At 47.3% G+C, this 11,994-nt stretch overlaps 1 protein-coding gene across 2 annotated transcripts in view; it reads left to right on the top strand.

Moving 5' to 3' along the window:
* LOC127423612 (uncharacterized) overlaps positions 1-11,444 on the top strand; it is a 150,497-nt gene extending 139,053 nt beyond the window's left edge. For both annotated transcript variants that reach the window (XR_007894346.1, XR_007894352.1), the window contains exons 2-5: positions 2,474-2,559; positions 2,931-3,213; positions 3,316-3,360; positions 11,347-11,444. The gene's annotated coding sequence lies outside the window, so the exon portion shown is untranslated. The remainder of the gene's footprint in view (positions 1-2,473; positions 2,560-2,930; positions 3,214-3,315; positions 3,361-11,346) is intronic.
* Positions 11,445-11,994: the final 550 nt, after the last annotated feature.

Here is an 11,994-nt window from a genome sequence, read left to right as displayed (position 1 = left end):
TAGAAAGGGTCCAGTGATGTTCTTCAGGTGGGCCAACACCAGTCTCTCAATGATTTCATGACCACAGACGTCAGGGTGACAGGTCTGTAGTCATTAAGTCCTGTGATTTTTGGTTTCTTTGGGATGGGGATGATATTGGAACGTTTGAAGCAGCATGGGACTTCACACTGCTCCAGTGATCTATTGAAGATCTGTGTGAAGATGGGGGCCAGCTGGTTAGCACAGGATCGAAGACATGCAGGTGAAACGCCATCTGGGCCCTGTGCTTTCCTTATCCTTTGTTGTCGAAAGACGCGTCTCACATCATCTTCACAGATCTTAAGTGCAGGTTGAGTAGCAGGAGGGGGGAGGAGGGGGGTTGTAGGAGGTGTTGGTGTTTGTGTGAAGTGAAGGTCAGAGTGGGTGTGGGGTGTGAGATTGGGTCTTTCAAATCTACAGTAGAACACAATCAGGTCGTCAGCCAGTTGTTGGTCCACCACAGGGTTGGGGGCAGGAGTCCTGTAATTCGTAAGTTGTTTCATGCCACTCCACACTGATGCAGGGTCGTTAGCTGAAAACTTTTTCAGCTTCTCAGAGTATCTTCTTTTACCACTCTGATGCCCTTATTCAGTGTGTTCCTGGCCTGATTGTACAAAACTTTATCCCCAACTCTGTAAGCATCCTCTTTGGCCTGACGAAGCTGCCTGAGTTCTGCTGTAAGCCACGGTTTGTCTTTGTTAAATGTTAAATTAGTCCTAGTAGGAATGCACATATCCTCACAAAAACTGATATATGATGTAACAGTATCTGTGAGCTCATCCAGATTGGTGTCTGCAGCCTCAAAAACACTCCAATCAGTGCAGTCAAAGCAGGCTTGTAGTTCCAGCTCTGCTTCGTTGGTCCATCTCTTTACAGTCCTTAATACAGGCTTAGCAGATTTTACTTTATGTCTGTAGGTTGGAAGAAGATGAACCAAACAGTGATCAGAGAGTCCCAAAGCTGCTCTAGGGACAGAGCGATATGCATCCTTTATTGTTGTGTATCAGTGATCCAGTATGTTCTTGTCTCTGGTGGGGCATGTAATGTGCTGTTTGTATTTGGGCAGTTCAGGTGTGAGGTTTGCTTTGTTAAAATCCCCAAGAATAATAATAACTGAGTCCGGATATTGTTGTTCCATGTCTGTGATTTGATCAGCCAGCTGTTGCAGGGCTGCGTTCACACACGCGTTTGGCGCGATATACACACTCATCAAAATAAACAAGGAAAACTCCCACAGTGAGTAGAAAGGCTTACAGTTAATAAAGAGTGCTTCCAAATTAGGACAGCACATCCTCTTTAACATTGTTACATCTGTACACCAACTTTCATTGATGTAAAAGCATGTTCCACTGCCTCTTGTTTTCCCCGTTAACACCGCGATGCGATCTGCTCTGAACAGCTGAAAGCCCGGCATATGTAATGCACTGTCCAGAATGGCTTCACTCAGCCAGGTTTCTGTGAAGCACAAGGCAACAGTGTTTGAAAAGTCCTTGTTTGTGCAGGTGAGGAGATGTAGTTTGTCCGTTTTGTTAGGGAGAGAGCAGAGATTTGCTAGATGAATGCTCGGCAGTGTTGTTCGAAAGCCGCGCCAACGGAGCTTGACCAGTGCACCTGCTCGTCTCCCTCACCTGTGTCTCCTAGCGCGCTTGAACAACACAGCCGTACCTCCGTCCGGAATGTCAAACAAAACGTTAGAATATTCAAAATCTGGGAAAATATTGACTGGTGTATGCTGTCGAATGTTCAGCAGTTCGTCTCTGGTAAAACTGACTGAAAAAAGATGACTAAACAGAGGACAAACAAACAAAAATAACAAAACAATAGAAGCGCTCCACACTGAGGCGGCCATCTGTGGCGCCATCATGATGTAAAAAGACACACAGACAGACACACAGACAGACAGACACACACACACACAGAGACAGACACACACACACACACACAGACACACACACACACACACACACACACACAGAGACAGATACACACAGAGAGACACACACAGACACACACACACATACACACACACACACATACACACACACACACAGACACACACACACAAAACTTTAATTCAAAATGATGTAAAGTTAATCACAAGATAATGTCGTTTATATTTTTAAGAACACAAGTGAAAGACTGGTCCTAATATGAATATATTTGAATGTAATCCAGCAAGCCTTGTTTCTGATATTTAAACATATGAGGACATAATGTAACATGCACTTAATTGTGGAAACAAATTGTGTAGGATTGTGAAGTTGGTCAGTGATAGATGCTCTTTGCTGTGGGTTTATTACTGATCATTGTTTGAGTACTTTTACACTATTGTTTTCATACAAGTTTGCAAACTTTTAATAATTTCTAAATTGTGATATTTCTGCTGATATTTCTAATGTCTTGAGTACTAGTTAAGTTTAACTTCAGGTGTAAATGTTTGTCTTTTTTATTTCAGAAATAAAACCATGGGTTCTGTAAGTTTTGTGCTCCTGCTTATACTGGTCGGGACTTTCCAAACTGTCTGTGAAGATGAGTGCTTTAGTAAGATAATTCTTGGAAATAAATTCTTATAACTACATTTGGCAGTTGGGGAAAAACTTGTGTCTTGTGTCGTTGTGTTTTGTGGCTCAGAAAAGAAGAATGACTTTTTAATTCATGTACGAGGGCAGTGATGCGGTATATTAACTGATGTATTACATCACCAGACTATTGTATCTGATTTAAAATGTCCGATTAAAATTTGTCTTGTCATGGCATGCCTTGTGTCACATTGTAACAAATCATAATGTACTGAACACAACAAGTCTGGATATGTTCTTTGAATGTCTTAAGATGAGAAAGTTAGGTCTATACTGTGTGTATTTGTGTTTAATTGCTGTATTAAATTGATATACACACAAACTATTTTTCAGATGGATTCAATATAACCTGTGAAGATGTGACTGGAAAAGTGGGAGAGACATTAAATCTTACCTGCAGTATCTCTTATCAGTGCAGTAACTGCTGCATGGAATTGTACAAGTTTTATAATCCTGCCGAAATCTGTAGAAAAGAATTCCCTAAAAATTCCTGTGAACAGAAGACCAGCATCACATGTCCTTACACTCTGAATGCAACAACGACAACAAAATTGTATTTTTTTTTGCAAATGGCCTGTGGACATAAATCTAGTAGAATTCACTGTTAACTTTACAGGTGAAGTTTAAGAGCATTTATTGTTGTTTATAATGAAATAAATGTTTGCAAATGTACATCTATTAAGAATCTATTACCAGTAGTTTTAAAATCTCTTTACAGACATTAAAGACAACACTAAAGATGACACTTCAGCTGCCGAAACAGGTATTGTTTATCATTTTCAATTATTCATCATTGTTTACAGATAGTGATACAGATTTCTTTAAACATTGAAAACTGCTCTTTAATCACTTTGTGAGCAAATTCAACTTCAACTCATAAAAAAAATGATTTTATGTTTTTAAGTAAATTATAAATGGAGTTTCTAATAGTGACACATCCTGATTGATTTGAATTAGCATGTTTGTATTGATTATTGATTATATATGGTGTTTCTGTGCTACAGACATGATGCCAACAGAAATCATTAAGATGGCATAATATAATAACTATATGTCAATAATGTGAAAGAAGTGAGTTTTGTTTATATTCTGCCTTAATTGAACTCTTAAACTCTCTCACTCTCTCTCTATGTATATATAAATATGTATACACACACACACACTGGCGGCCAAAAGTTTGGAATAATGTACAGATTTTGCTGTTTCAGAAGGAAATTGGTATTTTATCACCAAAGTGGCATCAACTGATCACAAAGTATAGTCAGGACATTACTGATGTAAAAAACAGCACCATCACTATTTGAAAAAAGTCATTTTTGATCAAATCTAGACAGACCCATTTCCAGCAGCCATCACTCCAACACTTTATCCTTGAGTAATCATGCTAAATTGCTCATTTGGTACTAGAAAATGACTTGCCATTATATCAAACACAGTTGAAATCTATTTGTTTTGTTAAATGAAGCTTAACATTGTCTTTGTGTTTGTTTTTGAGTTGCCACAGTATGCAATAGACTGGCATGTCTTAAGGTCAATATTAGGGCAAAAATGGTAAAAAAAGAAACAGCTTTCTCTAGAAACTTGTCAGTCAATCATTGTTTTGAGGAATGAAGGCTATACAATGCTTGAAATTGCCAAAAAAGTGAAGATTTCAGACAAATGTGTACACTACAGTCTTCAAAGACAAAGGACAACTGACTCTAACAAGGACAGAAAGAGATGTGGAAGGCCAGATGTACAACTAAACAAGAGGATAAGTACATCAGAGTCTCTAGTTTGAGAAATAGACACCTCACATGTCGTCAGCTGACAGCTTCATTGAATTCTACCCGCTCAACACCAGTTTCATGTACAACAGTAAAGAGAAGACTTAGGGTGAAGGCCTTATAGGAAGAATTGCAAAGAAATAGCCACTTTTGAAACAGAAAAACAAAATTAAAAGGTTAGAGTGGGCAAAGAAACACAGACATTGGACAACAGATAATTGGAAATGTCATGGTTACTGGTGTAACCTCCGTTCCCTGATGGAGGGAACGAGACGTAGTGACACTAGGGGTCACTCATGGGAGCCCGAGACACCTCTGGTCTTTGATAAAAAGCCAATGAAAATTGGCGAGTGGTATTTGCATGCCACTTCCCCGGACATACGGGTATAAAAGGAGCTGGTATGCAACCACTCATTCAGGTTTTATGCTGAGGAGCCGATATAAGGTCCGGCCATTTCAGCGGGTAGTTCAGCGTTGTGGCAGGAGGGACACAACGTCTCATTCCCTCCATCAGGGAACGGAGGTTACACCAGTAACCATGACGTTCCCTATCTGTCACTCACTCAACGTTGGTGTCGATGTAGTGACACTAGGGGTTCCTATGGAGGATATAGATCGCATGAGGTTAGCCTTACAGGGAACCGCCACATGCGGAGCACCTACCCCAGAACCGGGCTCTTAGTTTGCGCGTGTACTGGGCCGGCAGTGAGTCTCTCCGAAAACTCGACTGCCACAGGGCTCGGAGGAAGTCAACTAGGGAACAAAGTTTGTGAACACTACTGGGAATTAACGGCGCACGTCTTCAGCTCAAAAGGAGGTGGGAAGGCGATATGTGCAAGCGATACACCCGGCCAGCTATCCCGGGCTTATCCGCTTGTGTTGCGTGCCACTACCTGGGACAAAACCTGTTCCACCCGGAGGTTGTAGAACCTTGCAAAGGTGTTGGGTGTTGCCCAGCCCGCTGCTCTGCAAATGTCTGTTAGAGAGGCACCTCTGGCCAGGGCCCAAGAAGCCGCTACACCACGGGTAGAATGGGCTTGTAGCCCTACCAGGGGCGGCATGTTTTGGGTGAGTTATGCCATAGTTATGGCGTCAACGAGCCAGTGGGCGATCCTCTGCTTGGAGACAGTGCTTCCTTTCTGCTGTGCACCAAAGCAGACAAAGAGCTGCTCAGAGACACTAAAGCTCTACGTGCGATCCAAATAGATGCGTAAAGCGCGCACCGGACACAGCAACGACAGGGCTGGGTCTGCCTTCTCCTGGGGCAGCGCTTGCAGGTTCACCACCTGGTCCCTAAAAGGGGCGGTGGGAACCTTGGGCACATAGCCCGGTCGGGGTCTCAGGATCACGTGAGAGTAACCCGGACCAAACTCCAGGCACGTTTCGCTGACAGAGAACGCTTGTAGGTCACCTACCCTCTTGATGGAAGTGAGCGCAGACATGGAGGGCAGTCTTCAAGGAGAGTGCCTTAAGCTCGGCTGACTGTAAAGGCTCAAAGGGGGCTCTCTGTAGACCCTGAAGAACTATGGAGAGATCCCATGAGGGAACGAGGCACGGTCTGGAGGGATTCAGCCTCCTGGCGCCTCTTAGGAACCTGATGATTAGGTCGTGCTTCCCTAAGGACTTACCGTCAACTGTGTCGTGGTGTGCTGCTATGGCGGCAACGTACACCTTCAAGGTGGAGGGGGACAGCCTCCCTTCCAGCCTCTCCTGCAGGAAGGAAAGCACTGATCCGACTGCGCATCTTTGGGGGTCTTCGGGTAGGGAAGAACACCACTTAGCGAATAGACGCCACTTAAAGGCATACAGGCGCCTCATAGAGGGGGCCCTAGCCTGAGTGATCGTGTCTACCACCGCGGGTGGTAGGCCGCTTAGGTCTTCCGCGTCCCGTCCAGGGACCAGACATGGAGATTCCAGAGGTCTGGGCGTGGGTGCCAGAGGGTTCCCCATCCCTGAGAAAGAAGGTCCTTTCTCAGGGGAATTCGCCAGGGGGAGCGGTCGCGAGGAGCGTGAGGTCCGAGAACCATGTCTGGGTGGGCCAGTAGGGTGCTACCAGGACGACCTGCTCCTCGTCCTCCCTGACCTTGCACAGGGTCTGTGCAAGCAGGCTCACTGGGGGAAATGTATATTCGCGTAGGCCAGGGGGCCAGCTGTGTGCCAGCGCGTCTATGCCGAGGGGAGCCTTGGTGAGGGCGTTCCAGAGCAGGCAGTGGGAGGATTCTTGGGAGGCGAACAGGTCCACCTGTGCCCATCCGAATCGACTCCAAATCAGCTGGACCACCTGAGGGTGGAGTCTCCACTCTCCCTTGAGGGAAACCTGCCGTGACAGCGCGTCCGCTGTGGTGTTGAGGTTGCCCGGGATGTGAGTGGCTCGCAGCAACTTGAAGTGCTGCTAACTCCGGAGGAGGAGACGGCGGGCGAGTTGTGACATACAGCGAGAGTGCAGACCGCCTTGGCGGTTGACATATGCTACCACTGCCGTGCTGTCCGTCCGAACTAACACGTGCTTGCCCTGGATCAATGGCCGGATCCTCCGCAGGGCGAGCAGAATTGCCAGTAACTCGAGGCAGTTGATGTGCCAATGCAGTCACGGACCCGTCCAGAGGCCAGCGGCTACGTGCCCATTGCAAACAGCGCCCCAGCCTGTTATGGAGGTGTCTGTCGTGACCACGACGCGCCTGGAGACCAGTTCTAGAGGAACACCTGCTCGTAGAAACAAGAGGTCAGTCCAAGGGCTGAAAAGACGGTGACAGACCGACGTAATGGCCACGAGGTGTGTCCCGTGGCGCCATGCCCGTCTCGGGACTCGAGTCTGGAGCCAGTGCTGAAGCGGCCTCATATGCATCAACCCGAGAGGGGTGGCCACCACCGAGGATGCCATATGCCCCAGGAGTCTCTGAAAAAGTTTCAGTGGAACCGCTGTTCCCTGCTTGAACGCCTTCAAACAGGCCAGCACCGACTGGGTGCGCTCGTTCGTAAGGCGCGCCTTCAAGGAGACTGAGTCAAACTCCAAACCGAGAAAAGAGATGCTCTGAACCGGGAGGAGCTTGCTCTTTTCCAGGTTGACCCGAAGCCCTAGTCGGCTGAGGTGTGAGAGCACCAGGTCCCTGTGTGCGCATAACACGTCTCGAGAGTGAGCTAGGATTAGCCAGTCATCAAGATAGTTGAGAATGCGAATGCCCACCTCCCTTAACAGGGCAAGGGCAGCCTCTGCGATCTTCGTAAAGATGCGAGAGACAGGGACAGGCCGAAAGGGAAGACTTTGTCCTGATACGCCTGACACTCGAACCGCAGGAAGGGTCTGTGTCGAGGAAGGATCGAGACGTGAAAGTACGCATCCTTTAGGTCTACCGCCGCGAACCAATCTTGATGCTGGACGCTCATCAGAATGTGTCTTTGCATCAGCATCTTGAACGGGAGTCTGTGTAAAGCCCGGTTCAGTACTCGCAGGTCCAAGATTGGCCGCAACCCACCGCCTTTTTTCGGTACGATGATGTAGGGACTGTAAAACCCTTCCTTCATCTCGGCTGGAGGGACAGGTTCTATCGCGTCCTTCCGTAGGAGGGTAGCGATCTCCGCACGCAGGGTGGCAGCGTTTTCGCCCTTGACCAAGGTGAAATGAATACCGCTGAACCTGGGCGGGCGCCTGGCAAACTGAATCGCGTAGCCGAGTCGGACGGTCCGGATCAGCCACAGCAACGGATTGGAAAGCGCAAGCTATGCGTCCAAATTCCGCGTGAGGGGGACCAAGGGGACAACGTCGTCGGACGTACCGGAGGCGGGGTGGAGCGCGAGGTGCCACAGCACGTCGTGGGCGTGCTGAGTCTAGGGACATCGAAGCACTTACCTGGCTCTTTGTGACCACCCCCGGAACAGCCTGGGACGGGGGAGGAAGAGGCCTGTCCTCGTAACTCGTGGAGGCTGCCACATCGGGGGCGGCTGTGTGCCACAGCTGGGCGCTCAGGGGTGGAAAGGGCCAATTCTGCAAGTAAAAGCCAGTGGACGGTAGTCGTGGTGACGACCATACACACTGGGTATGTGACCCAGGGAGGAAGGAAGCCGCTCTTTTGCTGAACTGTTGGGTACCGCAGCCACTTGGGCGTGCGGCGAAATCAACAAAAAGGTAACAAAAGATTTTCCACCCGGCCCTCCACCGGGGGATGGAGTGGTCTTTCTACCAGCTCCACGTGAGTGGGTTCCCTCATCCCTGGGTTGCCCGTCTCAGGGGCACTTCGAGGACCTCCATGGGTTCTTCGGCGCCGGCTGTGAGACGGGTGGAGTCAGCTTTCTGTGGTGGGCTCCACACCGGGGCCGGGCTGAAGGGGCGAGCTGCGGTGGAGCCGGTGCAGTCACCGCAGGGGGACGCCCTTGGCGACGAGCAGACTGGGTGCGGGATCCTGAGCCGCGCCGGGGCAGGATGTGCCGGATTGCCTCCGTCTGCTGCTTCACCATCGAGAACTGCATGGCAAAGTCCTCGACTGTGTCGCTGAATAGGCCCGCCTGGGAAATAGGGGCAGCAAGGAACTGTGTCTTGTCGGCCTCGCCCATCTCGACCAGGTTGAGCCAAAGGTGGCGCTCCTGGACCACTAGTGTGGCCATCATCCACCCGAGAGACCGCACCGTGACCTTCGTCACCTGGAGGGCGAGGTCGGTCACCGAACGCAGTTCCTGCATCAAATCTGGGGCAGTTCTTTCAGCGCCTTGGCTTGGTGGACCTGCAGGAGAGCCATGGCGTGCAGGGCAGAGGCGGCTTGTCCAGCAGCACTGTAGGCCTTAGCCGTCAGGGACGACGTGAGCCTACAGGGCTTGGATGGGAGCTTAGGGCGTCCACGCCAGGTGGTGCGCTCTGCGGGCATAAGTGCACCGTGAGCGCCTTATCCACCGGGGGAATCGCCGTATAGGCCTTGGCCGCCCCGCCATCGAGGGTAGTGAGAGCGGGGGAACTGCGGAGTCGGGGCCGGGCAGTGAAAGGTGCCTCCCACGATTTCGTCAGCTCCTCATGCACTTCTGGGAAGAATGGCACTGGAGCGGGGCACAGCTGCTTTGAGTGGCGCCACGAGCCCTGAAACCAGTCATCAAGCCGCGAGGGTTCAGGGTAGAGTGGAGGGTTCCACTCTAGCCCGACGCTCACGGCCGCCCGGGAAAGCATGTCCGTCATTTCGGCATCGGCCTGTGACTGGGCGATCGTCCCCGAAGGGGGAAGACCAGCTGAGGCTTCTGCGTCCGACTGGACAAGCCCACTCTCCGATGCTGCGCTCGAGAGCTCATCATCTTCGCGAGCTCCGAACAAGAAGCCAGACTCGCCGTGCGACGAGCCGGTGAACTCATCCGGAAGCCCGATAGGGGCAGACGAGCATGCTGGGGAATGGGAGGTCCGCGGGGGGATACCTGGCGGATACGATCCCATTGGGTTCCCCAAATCGCCCCCATTGCTAGCCGCGCTGGCCTCATATCCGTAGGTAGAAGGACCGAGGCGGGGAGCCGCTACCGCAACATAGCCATGGTCATATTCTCGCAGTGAGAACATGAATCATTCACAAACGCTGCTTCAGTGTGGGTCGCGCCCAGACACGAAAGAAAGCGATCATGACCATCCGAAGTTGAGAGATAACGACCACAACAAGGAATAACACACAATCGGAAAGGCATCTTTAGAAAGACGCGTCTTTACAAAGACGTTCCGTGTGTGGGCTCTTTTAGAGAAGTATACTCTTTTAGAGGGGAAAAATGCTCTTTCAGAAAATATACTCTCTAGTTTTTCTGCCGAAGCGCTCAGGGGCGTTCTCTGCAGTGCACCAGTGCAGAGGAGGGAGAAGCCGCTGAAATGCGCCGTCAGATCCAGCAGAGGTGAATGAACAGGGATATTCAGCTCAATGAGCATGACTGTTCGGCTCCGAAGAGAAAATCTGAATGAGTGGTTGCATACCAGCTCCTTTTATACCCGTATGTCCGGGGGAGTGGCATGCAAATACCACTCGCCAATTTTCATTGGCCTTTTATCAAAGACCAGAGGTGTCTCGGGCTCCCAAGAGTGACCCCTAGTGTCACTACATCGACACCAACGTCGAGTGAGACAGCCACATCTATGGCAAGTGCTACAGGAAGTGTGGGGTGAAATGTCACCTGAGTATCTGGACAAACTGACAGCTAGAATGACAAGGATCTGCAAAGCTGTCATTGCTGCACGTGGAGGATTTTTTGATGAGAACTCTTTGAAGTCGTTTAAGAAGATCTGAACATTTAATTTCAAATTGTAATTTTTCACGTTATTAATGTCCTGACTATACATTGTGATCAGCTGAATGTCACTTTGGTGAATAAAAGTACCAATTTCCTTCCATAAGAGCAAAATCAGTACATTATTCCAAACTTTTGGCTGCCAGTATATATATATATGTATATATATCAGAGACAGATAAAAACAAGATCTGCTACTGAATTTATTGTACAAGGAACTACTTAAGTCTTTGGATGTATATTTTAAAATAATATAACTATGTTTTCTGTAAAATAAGAGTATTTTACTGATCTGTTTGATCAGAATGTACAGAACAGCAATACTGACTCAACTAATGGTGTGAGTTTGGGGCGGGACTTTCTGTTTGTACAACCAATGGGGTGATTAAAATGTTTTAATCGATTGACAGCCCTAGTCCTGATATCTCATGAAAAGTTGGCTAAATCATATGAAATCAAGTATAGTGTATCATGGAAGAAAGGTATTATAGTGTTTTACATGGTCATTAGGGAGAGTGACATTATTGGATGGTGTAAAATAATTTTATTGACCAAACTTGTCCATATCGTATGATTCAGTCAACTTGTATGAATTCGTACAACTTAAGACTGTTTTGCTCTATTAGTTTGCTTTTGTACAGATTACATTCAGATGTGTGCATCAAGAAATCACTCTTATAATAAATCATGCAGTCTATGATTTAAATGTAATGTACCAATAGAGATTATTCTTTTTTATCATCCAGATCAATCACATGATCAATCTAAGTCAGACGTGATCAATCCAGACGGCCCTGATCGATCTAAGGTTGCTGTCATTGCTGCTGTTGTAAGCGGTTTCATCATCATTATAATCATCACAGTAACAATCATTTACAAAAAGAAACGCAACTGTTCCAGCCTTCCAGAGTGTTTCCGATCAACAGACATGATGACAGACAATTCAATAATTTGAAAGCAGTTTTATTGCACTTTTCAAGTGAACCTTGTAAAAAGATGACGCCTTTGGTTATATGTTTTCTGTTTTATATGTATTTATGTTAAATATTATTGTGTTGTTTTAATGGCTGAAATGAACTCAAGCGTGTATATAAAATGTGATTAAGATACAAAGACAAATAAACCCAAATATGTATGTGTTTGGTTCTGTCCTGTTTTTTTAAAGACATCTTTATCAATGATTTTGTATTTTGTGAATGGTAATATAGCTTAAACTTGAAACTTTGTTTATTTTAACCAATGTAATAATTTTCACATGTGAGGTATTGCTCTTTATTGATTTATACAATATATTTAAATTATTAAAGACTTGTGATACTCTCTAAACATTCATTTCTGAAACCTCTTTCTTTATCATCACACAATGAAGCTAAACCAGTGTAGCTGTTACAAGG

This window comes from Myxocyprinus asiaticus, chromosome 32, assembly GCF_019703515.2.
Source record: "Myxocyprinus asiaticus isolate MX2 ecotype Aquarium Trade chromosome 32, UBuf_Myxa_2, whole genome shotgun sequence".
In the NCBI taxonomy this organism is placed as follows: Eukaryota; Metazoa; Chordata; class Actinopteri; order Cypriniformes; family Catostomidae; genus Myxocyprinus; species Myxocyprinus asiaticus.
This window is presented reverse-complemented; position numbering and strand designations above follow the sequence as displayed.